This window comes from Tenebrio molitor, chromosome 6 (genome assembly GCF_963966145.1).
Source record: "Tenebrio molitor chromosome 6, icTenMoli1.1, whole genome shotgun sequence".
NCBI classification, from domain to species: Eukaryota; Metazoa; Arthropoda; class Insecta; order Coleoptera; family Tenebrionidae; genus Tenebrio; species Tenebrio molitor.
The window spans coordinates 18462088-18474557 of NC_091051.1; the positions used below are offsets into that span (position 1 = coordinate 18462088).

General features: G+C 33.5%; 1 long non-coding RNA gene across 2 annotated transcripts; it reads right to left on the reverse strand.

Moving 5' to 3' along the window:
- On the reverse strand, positions 1-6445 carry LOC138133517 (uncharacterized). 2 transcript variants are annotated; one of them, XR_011160391.1, is made up of 7 exons: positions 6360-6445; positions 2406-2593; positions 1837-2354; positions 1684-1783; positions 1197-1304; positions 990-1145; positions 1-934 (listed from the first exon to the last, which is right to left on the reverse strand). It is a non-coding gene; the product is annotated as an uncharacterized lncRNA (long non-coding RNA). The 2 variants fall into 2 exon arrangements; XR_011160390.1 differs by having other exon boundaries at positions 1197-1783.
- Between the last annotated feature and the right edge of the window lie 6025 nt (positions 6446-12470).

Sequence of the window (12470 nt, forward strand, 5' to 3'; positions counted from 1 at the left end):
ATATCGGTGTTTTTCACAATTAGTAGTCCCAGTTTAATCCCTAGTCTCTTGTTTGGTTCTTTTTAAATGAAAAACGCAGGGTTTTTTTATTTCGATGAGTTGTGGACTGTATTATTGGTTAAATTTGAATATGACAATTTTTATGTGATTAATTCCTACATACACTTGATTTCAAAAAAATAGCGTACACCTAATATTTCCCCATGTAATGTTAGCTTTCATTCCATGGTTACATTAAAGTGACAAAAACCCGAATCATCACTATACTACTAGGAAGATAGCGTATGAAATTCATGTTGCCTAGAAACAGTTTATAGCGGGCTATTTATACTAGAAAAATATTACAAAAATCGCTCTCAGCACTTGTACGCTATTTTTTTTGAAATCAAGTGTACATCAAACGTGCGTGTTCAGCCAATCAGAGCGCTTGCTTTCATCCAATCAAAAATTTTTATCACGGTTAAAACGTTCTGCTACTCTGTCATCTGTCAAAAGTGATTAAAATTGCATGCTACTCCTATCAGATTTTCAAATTGTTTTTAATAATTGTGTTTTTAATAACTGTAAGTATTATAATAAATAATTAACGTTAAAGTTTATATTCTGGAATTAATCTTGCCAAAAATAACACCACCTGATTTTTTATATGTGATAATTTTCACTTAAACATTTCTGCTTTAGACAATTTTACGAGTTGAATTTGGGCATTTTTATTCTGGTTAGACCCGAGAGCTTTAGCTCGAGAGTTTAACCTTTGAGTGAAAACAAAAAGTTTTCGTAAAATTGAAAAATTTATCCGATAAAAAAATTAGGTCTTGTTATTTTACCTTCGATTAAAATAACATTTTCTGAAAAATTATTTAATTCACTGAAGTGACTGAAAGTCACCCAACCTAGCCATTACAGCGGCAAACGAGTACAAATTCCTTGTTAACTAAAAGAGTATATCGTCATATCACATTCTTACAACAGTGTTTAACTATAATCACCGCCACTCCCAATTCATAATTGCACGCTACGTTGTCTGTAAATTTCATCTTCAGTGGTTCTTGAGAGTTCATCAAAATCATCAATATAGTTTGTCTATTGCTCTTATTGAAAGTGATCCATCGGGTTTCATAAATAGCTGGAAAAATCGTTTCACTCTGAAATGTATAAACTTTACTAAAACAAAAAATTTATTTCTTTAAACTAACCGCATCTTCATAGTCCTGACCACATTTTATAATCAAAACTCCTGTCGTCACTGTAGTAAAGCACCAGACGAAGTTTTGAAAGTAGCACCAGTAACCAAAGAAATCACCCTAAATACATAATTAAAAGTAACATGTAGCAATGTGGGAAAAAAGTTCTAAAATGACTAAATACGAGGGACTGGTCAGGGGGGAGAATTTTTGTTTCCCAGAGGAGTTACTGAGAGACCTGGAATGCGAGAACGAGGAAATACAGGGAGATCCATGAAAGATATAAGGATATGCGGGAGAAGTACAAAGTACAAGTCTTTTTTCCTGAAAGTTTCCTACTGATCAAGCCCTCAACTGAACGTAGAAGTAGGTATATCCCACCATAAGACACAATTGTGGAAGAACTGATTAGTCACATGCAGCGTCTTGAACCTTGTTACTTATCGTACACTTTTATGTAGCAAATGAAAAATAAAAATGTATTATTAAGGAATCTTACAAGGTAGGCGAAACTCATCGCGCTAAGACACAACAAAATCCCAGCAATCGCAATTGGAGGTAGGAGCTGTGCTGCCAAATCGCAAACTGTGGTTCCCAATCTGTCATAAATAATAACGTGTTAGGTCAATTTTAAATAAATCTCCTCACCAACCTAGTTAGTTCATTGTGTCGAACCACTAAGAAATGCAGTCTTTTTTTGATAACTTTCTGATACTCGGTAGACTCTAATAATTTTGTGTCGTCTACATTTTCATAATCAGCACTCAAGTAGTTAATGCAGTCCAACAACATGTACATTTGGAATCTTTCATTATATACTAAGTATAAAACGCTATATACTACAAATGTGACAACAAAACCGATTAAGGGAAAAAATCCATAAAATATTGCTTCCAAAAGATATCTGATGCTGCTAAAATATTCACGAAAAGAATAAAGAGCAAATTGAAATTCTCTCTCTTTGCCAACAGGAAAAACAACTAGTGATGTTGTAACCATCAAAATCAAATGTGCTTTAACAATAATTGTTATCAGTGTAGCTTCTTTTATTATTCTTCTCTCAGTTTCTTTTCGAGTACTGTCTATTGCCCAACAATACTGCAGAGCTTCTTTGCTAAAGTTTAAAAGTGCAGGTTCTTTCCACAATAATGTTCCATTAAAAATGGTAAACTAGAAAACCTAGTTAGCTTTTATTGTTAGATGTAGTGAATTATTGCTTACCCCTAAATGTCCTACGTATCCTGAAATATATTGATTGAAAAAGGTAATATTAAACTCTTTCATAAAATAATAAGTGTTAGAGGTAATTAAAATGATTTGTAAAATTAACAGTAATATCCTCATATATCTACATATTCGATGACAAAAAAGCTCTATGGTTATGGTATAAAGGAAACGAAGACAATCATCTAAAAAGAATAGGAAGATTTTAATTAAATAATAGTTATTATTTGTACAACTAGTTATGAAAGTCATACTTTTTTTCACGAATTTGCAGATTGATTAAAGAGGACGTAGCACGAGGTCATCAAGCAAATAAGTGAAAAAGAGACTTTCATAACGTGTTGTACACACTATTTTTTTGCATATCGATGTAAGTTAAGAAATTTGGTCTAAAAGGATTTACGAAAAATTACAAAAAAAAAAATAGGTATGCTTTGACAATCATCTCCAAGGAGATGGAATAAAATGATGTAAAAAAGTACTACTTTCACTACGATTTTTCGTGTAAAAAAGTGCTACTTTCACTACGATTTTGCGTGCGAAAAAGTGCCACTTTCATTACGATATGCAAAAAAGATTTTTTTTCTTTAAAGTAGGTTATACTTTGAGTTAAAATCTAATTACATTTCTTATGGAAGCAGAGCTATTGTTTTCCACCAATATTTTAAATTTCGAAATATTGTTAACTTAGGCTATATACTCGTAGTGTGACACGGTACTAAATTTCACAGAAAATGTACCAGTAAATTTTTGAGAAAATTTAGTAGTAAATTTATCAGAAAATGGCAAATAGTCTGTGTGCAACGTGTTCTAAAATTTTGAGTAAAAATGTCAGAAAATCTGCGCAGAAGCTACAAATTGGTACAGGCATCAGCTAATCGTTATGACTAGGTACACAATGCGAAAGACCCAATAGAATCGAACAAATCCAAAGTTTCAAAGGCAGCGCATGCGTTCTGGCTCAACTGTTTCAATTTGTGGCTTCTGCGCAAATTTTTGCTTATTTTTATCTGGATTTAGAACACGCAGTGGTAAATTTCTGCAAAAATTTACTACTAAATTTATTTAGTTATTTTGTGTATGACACGGTGTTCTAAATTTTCTCAAAAATTTACTACTAAATTTTCTGTGAAATTTAGTACCGTGTCACACTAGCTTAAGAGTATTTAAGTATCAAAAATCAATTTTTATGCTATGACGTGACTTAATTTTTTTTTCTCACTTTGACCTCTCGCCATTGCCGGACGCAACGTCAGTAAGTAGCCAGAGTCTCCATTTAACTAAGTTGCTAAGCAATAATATTGGAAATTTAATGAAATAACGTAGGGTAAAACTTTGATCTCGGACTATTAACTTTATGTTGCAGTTTTAGTTTAAAATAAATTAGAAAAGGTAAGAATAAATAGATAAAACAAATCTAATAAATTGGATATGACTATTTCAAAAAACAAATAGATTTAAAAGTAAAATAAGATTATCTCGTGATTCGGAAGTCACGTTAAGCCATTGGTCCCGGTCTATTGAGTTGGTCATCACGCCCCTCATAGATTTGTAAACCAGTCCAAGACTGTGTAACAACATTTTGAAATCATTAAAAATTTAAATAAAGGAGAATTTTATAAATATTTAGGTATTAATCAATCAAATCATATTCAACATTCAATTATAAAAGAAAATTTAGAAAAGCAATTTTATTTAAGAATTAAATCTATTTTAAAATCAAAATTAAACGGTAATAATTTAATTAAAGCAGTTAATACATATGCTGTTCCATTACTGACCTACTCTTTCGGTGTTATAAAATGGTCCAAAACTAATTTACAGAACATAAACATTAAAACTAGAGTTCTTTTTACCAAATTTAGTAAACACCATCCTAAATCTGCTATTGAAAGATTTAATTTACCACGCGAAAACGGTGGTAGGGGTTTTTCAAATCTAGAAGTACTGCTAAAAAATCAAATTGCTTCACTAAAAAATTATTTCCTCAATAGAGCTCGTGATAACACCTTTTTTAATGCTTTGGTTTCAGCCGATAAAGGCTACACACCTTTAAATTTAAGTGATAATATAATTTCAGATATTGTTAAGCCAAATATACCTGACACTATAGCAAATATAAAACAGAAGTCTTTACATGGGAGATACTTTAAAGAACTGGAACAACCAGAAGTTAATATTCAGGCCTCTCATGCATGGCTTAAGAAATCAAATATTCACCCTGAGACGGAGGGTTTTATATTTGCAATACAAGATCGTGTTATAAATACAAGAAATTATAAAAAACACATATGCGGTATACAATCGATAATTGATAAATGTAGGATTTGCGGAACTGAAGGGGAAACAATTGAACACATCATTTCTTCTTGCACCGTTTTGGCTCAAAGCGAATATAAAAAACGTCACGATATATTCGCTAAAATTATACACATGAATTTAGCTGTTAAATTCAATTTATTAAAGATTACCCAACAACATTATAGTTATACACCAGAAAGTTGTTTGGAAAATGACAGTTACAAGTTATATTTTGATAGAACAATTTTAACTGACATTCATATTAAGCATAACAAACCAGACATTATAATTTTAAATAAACAACAAAAGCAAGCATATCTTTTAGATATAGCTGTTCCAAATTCACATAATATAACACAGACATATAACACAAAAATTAATAAATATTTAGAGCTCTCCGTTGCTATGAGAAATCTTTGGTGTTTAGAAAAAATTTCGATTTTACCACTTGTAATTTCAGCAACGGGAATAGTACCGCAATCTCTTTTTAAAAATTTAAAAATTCTGGATTTAGATAACACATTGGTAGTTGAAATTCAAAAAGGTATATTATTATACTCATGTCACATCGTGAGGAAGTTCCTTAACATTGACACAGAACATAATACACAACAAAGTCAAAATGCGGAGGCGAGACGCCGGTAATTATGTTGATAAGCACTGCACTATTACTTGATAGTAATATCCGTAATAGTGTATGTACTCCGGCAAAATTGCCGTGCCGCCGGGTGGAGGTGGGATAGTATTAAAACTATATCACATTTATCAATTTATCATATTAAATTTAAATCAAATTTGTTCAGTATTTTTTATAAAATTATTTTATAGCTTGTTTTTTCTAAAGCCAAGATAGTCAATAACCAATAACTATTTTGAAAATAATAGGTACTTAATATAATCTATGTATCAAGGCACTAAAGCCTTATTTTTCATTATGAATGACATGACATGACACATGAGTAATGAAAAATGACTTTAGTGCCGAGGTGCATAGTACATTTTTTCCGAAATCGCAAATTCGGGCAAAATTTGTGCAGAACGATTTGTGGAGGTTAGGTTATTATTATCATTAATGCAAAAACCTATAGTAATAAATAGTTTCAACGTAACCCTCCGCGACACTCGAACTTTTCCAACCTCCATGCTGTTTCAAAGTCAGCACATCTGAACTTGTGTCTGCTAATAAGGAGGCAGACGTTCTACGAAGCGCATTTTTGTTGGGCACTATCAAAATTTGAGAATTTTCTCCTGCGTGAATGGATTTTGATAAATGTCACAACTTGTCAAAACGAAACGTCAAGCTAATTTTAAAATTTTAAAGATTTTGGCGATTTGGAGTCTTTAAGGGGCTCGTCGAACAAAAACACATTGTATTCATTGTTATTAATATTCGCAACCCACAATACACAAAATTGTAGTATAATGAACTACTTTAGTGCCGATTCTTTACTGATTTCGGAAAAAGTTAATTTTCTGCGATTATTGGTACTTACACTGAAATACAATTTTAATTTAATCAAACAATTAACGAGAATGAGGCAGTGAGAAAAACATGAACTGTTATAGAAAAAAAACTTTTGTCATTCGATGAAAATATTGATTTATATTATTTTTAATCAGTGATACACGATTTAATTAATTTAAATTTACCTTCTCTCTGTCTAATATTTGGGAAATAATTATACATTTCGAACACTGCAATGACTCAAAGAAGGCTAACACGATACTGAAGGTACACTACGTGTCTTTAGAATTATTGCCTATCAGTTTAATTCTACAACAAGGTTAAACCAACATAATCCTTATTAAAAATTTACAGCGCAATTAAGGCGTGATCAATAATTTTAAATTTACCATCAAAGGTTGATTTTTGTAATAGTAGTTTATTTAACGAGTTTGTGTATAAATTGGCCCTTTTTTGACATGAGTGGGCCAGTTTAAAACGCGAGTGAAACGAGCGTTTTAAAGGTCCACAAATTTCATGCCTGATAATAATAATCCAAATGATCTAAAGCACATTTTATTTTCTGATGAAGCCACGTTTTGTCTAAAGGGGTTTGTAATCACTAATCAGACACAACTGTCGCTATTGGTCTAGTGAAAATCTTCATTGGATAATGGAACACCATACACAGCATCCAGTATTATTGGGCATCACACAATAGGTCCATACTTTATAGATGGAAATTTAACAGCAGATAGATACCTAAACCTATTGCGTGATCACATTGTACCTGACATTGCACATTTATTTCCGGATGAATATCGACAGGGAATGCCAAACCGCAATGTTTGGTTTCAGCAAAAGTTGATGTTCGCCTGTTTCTGCATAGCATCTTTCCAGGTCGTTAAATAAGATGTCGGAGATCTATTGAATGGCCTGTTAGGTCGCCTGATTTGAGTCCCCTAGATTTTTTCCTCTGGGGCCATTTAAAAAATAAAATTTACAAAGAGAAACCACAAAATTTGCAACCTGGAAGCCAGAATCAGGCATGAAATTGAAGAAATACCACCTAACCTAATCAAATGCAAGATTAACTGAACACGTGATCAGATTGAACCAATCGAAGTTTCGGATTCACGGGTTAATCACGCATTAAAATTTTATTCGAATTAAATATGTAATTCTCTTTCTATAAATTGGCCCTTAGTCTTCAGTTTGAACATTTAATTTGAGTTAAATATTATTTGAGTGCATATAAAATATTATGTATGAGCATTTTCTCTAAAATTTTGTTATTAAAGCATAGGAAAAAAATATCAAGTCATTTGAAGAAAAAAAGAAGGAATAAAAATCAACAAAAAAAATCACTTGTTTGCCATTTAATAAAGAAAAATAATTACGTTTCCTTGGAAATACGTTGACATACAAAAACAATGAGTAGGCTAAGAAATGGAGAATAATTAGTAAAAACACTTTTGTTACAGTCCTCCAAAGTTGGTAAGAGCTCATAAAATTTTAGGGTAATTGTTCACTTTAACTACTTCTGGAATTTTCGCGTTTTTTCTGGCTAGACAGCCTCAGGACGTCCTCCTACATCGTTTCCCACCAGTCAAACCTTGTGCAAATGAAAATTTTCCTTACCCTTTAGTTATATACTAAGACTTGGCGCGACCTTGGCGCGACCTTGACGCGACCTTGAAACACAACAAGAGATAAAAAAGGCATTTGCACAAGGTTTGAATGGTGGGACACGATCTAGGAGGACGCCCTGAGGCTCTCTAGCCAGAAAAAACGCGAAAATTCCAGAAATAGTTAAAATGAACAATTACCAATTTTGGGCATGGGTCTCTTGCGCGCCGCGGTCAGAAAAATCTAGGGGTGGGCTTAATCCTACAGGACAGTTGCGCGCCAAGTAGTAATAGGCTTTTGGTCAGTAGCGCGCGGAGGTCAGTTTACGCAGAAGTTTACCTGCGAATCGCACCTAGGTAACAGATTTATATAAAACACTGAAATGTTAGGGGAAATATTTATATTATTTCTTGCTATATTGATAACAAACACCTTTTACAAAATCAAATCGGTAGATAGCATTATTCTTAGATGTAGAACTTAATTAAAATGGTTACATATTTGTAACGCTTCCTATACATATTTCGAATTTTATTTATTGTATTTATTCCACAAAACAACCCGACTTTACCTACAGATTTTACTAAGAATAGCAAGATGAAAAGAAACATGTGCAATTCAAAGGTCAATAAGTAGTCCTACCTGTTTAACGGTATAGCTGTATTTTATTATCTTAATCCCTCATTTGCGCGCAAGTGTCCTGTACCTTTTGGAGCCGTCAAACTTCTAGCAAAGGGTAAACTGACCGCGGCGCGCTACTGACCAACACCCACCAATTTTAGGGGTGTAACAAGCCGTTATAAAAATATTAACTTATTTTAAGCCGACCATTGTGGCTCAACCCTCAAACTACGGGAATAATTTTCTTTTTCTGAATCAGGTAAGCAAAGAACAACGGTTCCTCTCTCTAATGCAAAGGGTCTGCAGCTGTTCACTTGGACGGTTTGTTAATCCCGTAATAAACCATTCCCGATAAGTTAATATTTTTATAATGGCTCGTTGTACCCCTAAAATTTTATGAGCCCTTAGCAACTTTGGAGGACTATAAAAACATTTTGTTATAAAATTCATATTTACGGAAATAAACCGCCCATTCCATACTTTTATGAGCCCTTAGCAACTTTGGAGGACTATGAAAACATTTTGTTATAAAATTCATATTTACGGAAATAAACCGCCCATTCCATACTTTTGACTAACCCTGTATATTAAATTATACAGGATTATTCACGAGAGGGGTATTTCTGAATTTCTTCTTACAGCAACCCATTATACACATTGCAACAATATCTTGATTTAAAATTTTGAAAATAATTATAACTGAATCCAGGATGGCTCTTAGTTCTGTCTCTTTGACGTTAAAGCAAAAAAATCTTTGTCAATTCGAAAAATGTGTTTTTACAATAACGACGAAAAGACTGACATGCTCCTCATTTATGGAGAGTGTGGAAAGAATTCTGTCGCCGCTGCGGATGTTTAGAAGCCGATGGTAGACACTTCGAACACCTTTTACACTAAATTAATTTGTTAATTTATTTGTTGAATTTTGATTAAATACAGGTTATCTGTCAATCTGACATTTCTCACAAATCTATACAACTTACTTTGATTTCTAATTTAATAGTATTTTACAGTAGAAGTCCGTTAGGATAGCCTTTACTGCCGAGCCAGAGATTTTGTGGCGAGGCTGTAAAGGCCCTAACGGACGTGTATTGTACAATAGTTTTTGTAATATCTCTACGATTCGTTCACAATTGTCTTTTTGAAATAGCTTATATTAATAACATAATTACATTAACATTTTTGTTTTATAATACAAAAATTTCCGATAATATTGCGGAATCTGGAAAAGTGCCCCGAATGCTTGCAGCGTTTCCACGTTGAATGGCAAGGGAAATCCTCTCGAAAAGGAATTTCTTTGATTTTGAATCGCCTGATTCCGCGATAAGTCATCCCGAGACAGTCCGTTTGGTTCTAAAGTTGAATTCACATGAATAGAAGTTAAAGACCGGTTGATAATGGAATTAATTTCAGTGTGTCTTGAAAATCTACCACTGCTTTTGAAACAGCTTAGACCGTGGGTGCCAATTTCGTCAACTTTCGCATTGCATTTGCAAATATGAGGTGTACAAAGATTACAACCCAATCTTAAACCAATACAAACTTGGAAGGAAGTGTTATCTAAAAGAGTACCAATATTAGGAGAAGGTATTGCATGTAACCAAGATCCTGATTCTCTGCATTGCAAAGCTTTAAAACGAGCCAAGTCTCTAGGTGAATTAAAGATTAAGTCATTGGCAATTATTCCTTTGATATTAATATTATCCCAATTCTTCTGAAATTGTGGAATTGTTGGTATTTCGTTCTCATTTGCTACACCCCAGACTGCTAAAGCTTCATCATAATGGTGAATATTAAGCTCATTATCCTTTGAGTTTAGTAATAAAGAAACAAGCTTTTTAACCCCATTAATTGAAGATAGGAAAGCATACATTTTTTTCAACGCCATCGAAAAAACCGAATGATTATAAGTGTGCGGAGGACGTCGTCATGTCAACCGTTGTTTGTGAAAAAAAATTGTTTCAATGTTGTTTGTCAGATTTGTTCAACGCTTAACTTTCCGTTGAAATAAATGAATGAAAGCAATAAAAAATCGCAATCAAGATGTCCGGAAGTGAGGTCATCGTTATTGCCTGCAAAATCGCGCTTGTATTAGTGTTAAAATTGTGAAGCATCATCTTCGATCTTGTCTACATTTGCTGCTGTTTGTCAGATTGTCCAACAGGTAACTTTCCGTTGAAAATAAACGACTGAAATCAATAAAAAATCGCGATCAAGATATTCCCGATGTCCGGATGGCCGCAGAGCAAGTGAGGTCATCGTTACTCCCTGCAAAATCGCGCTTGTGTTGGTGTTAAAATTCTGATGCATCATCTTCGATCTCGTCTACATCTGCTAGTGGCATACGGATTTCGATTAATTCAAGGTGTGTGCCATAACATTAAACATTAATTATTGTACCAATTATAATAAAGTTGAAAAATAAAGTTTAGATCTACGTTGCTATAGTTATTTAGTCATTCATAACGGCCGCTCCCGCTCATAACGGACACCCTTAACGGACTCCGGCCGGTTGCGGTAAAATAAAAATTTAGAAGTACCCCTCTCGTGAATAACCCTATATTAAAATTACTACAGTGTATTCCATTTAAGAATGCAATAGATGTCGCTTCGAATGGAGAACGTGTCACACTGGCGAACGCGGCAAATTTGAAAACAAACATTCCAAGCAAAATTAACAAAAAACGTCATAAAGGAACTTACTGTAGTGGTATTCTAATAACAAAATTGTAGTTTAATGATGCATTTGATACAAAATAGATATTAAGAGAACAACAGTTTTACAGACGATTTAAAAATCGAGGTCGTAGTTTACTCGTAAATCAGAGCGACCGCAGGCGCAGGGAGCGAAGATATGACAGATATATAATACTGACATGACAGACAATAAGGGCCAATCTTTGATTTAAGTATTACTTTTTATAAATTGAGGAAGCTAGAAACTATTGGAAATTGTAGTTTCGGTTGCATATAACGAAGTTTTTTCATCGGAAGTCTCTCGTGAATAACACTGTAATGACGTTATTAGTGACATTTAACCAATTTGGAAGTGAGTTGTTACTCCTTTCGTTTTCGACCCGGCTGAAACATTTTCATTTTGGTTCCAAGATGACATCTATTAAAAGAAAGTAACTTACGTTGCTTTAACGATGAATTGATCTATCGAGTTTACATTTTCTCTGTTGAACCAATCATATCTGAGTTTGGTTATTGATGTTTCTAGCAGTTCATACCTTTAAAATGTTCGCAGAAATTTTTTTTTAATTTGTACAAAATAATGTAATTTTGAACGTTATTGTTAGAAACAGGTACTGTAGCAGGTAGTCCTGCCTACTTTCTTTGTGAGAGGGGTGAAATCACCCACCCTTATTTAAGTCGAGATATAGCGGTAAAAACCAGAGTCTACCACTATCCTCGGTACTTAACACTTGTACATCAACATTTTGTCATACAATAAAGTTTTTAAGTAGTTATACAAAGACGACTATATCATTTGAACGGCTAATATCACCACCCAACAGTGATTAATCGTTCATAATTTTGGTCCTTCGAGCCGGATGATTAAATCCATATCACACGACGGTCGTCTAGTGTAATAACAAGTGTAATACAACAACAATTCAAGAAACAGTTTCGACACCCAGAGGGCAGCAACGATTTCGTCACCTTCAGCAAGGGCAAAAGGGCAGCACGAATAGTCACCGAATTGGGTAGCAGCGAAGCGATCATCACTCAAGACATCAACAAAGGTTAGTGGCTCTCAATCCTTTCAATTTCCCTTCCAAACTGCATTACTACGTACGACTTTTTCTATTGTTCCTAATTTCGCAAATTTTCATCTCGACCACGTAAATCAAATCAATCATTATGCCCGAGACATCCTTATTAGATGAATCAATTGCCAAATTAGAGGCTCTAAAAAGGAAAAGAACCTCATTAAAAGCTAGAATTACGCGTATTCAGAACTTTGTGTCTAATTTTCAATCAAATGATAATGATGTGTCTCCACTAGAAACTAGAAAAACATTCATCGAACAAATATTCAAAGAATATGACGAGGTACAGAC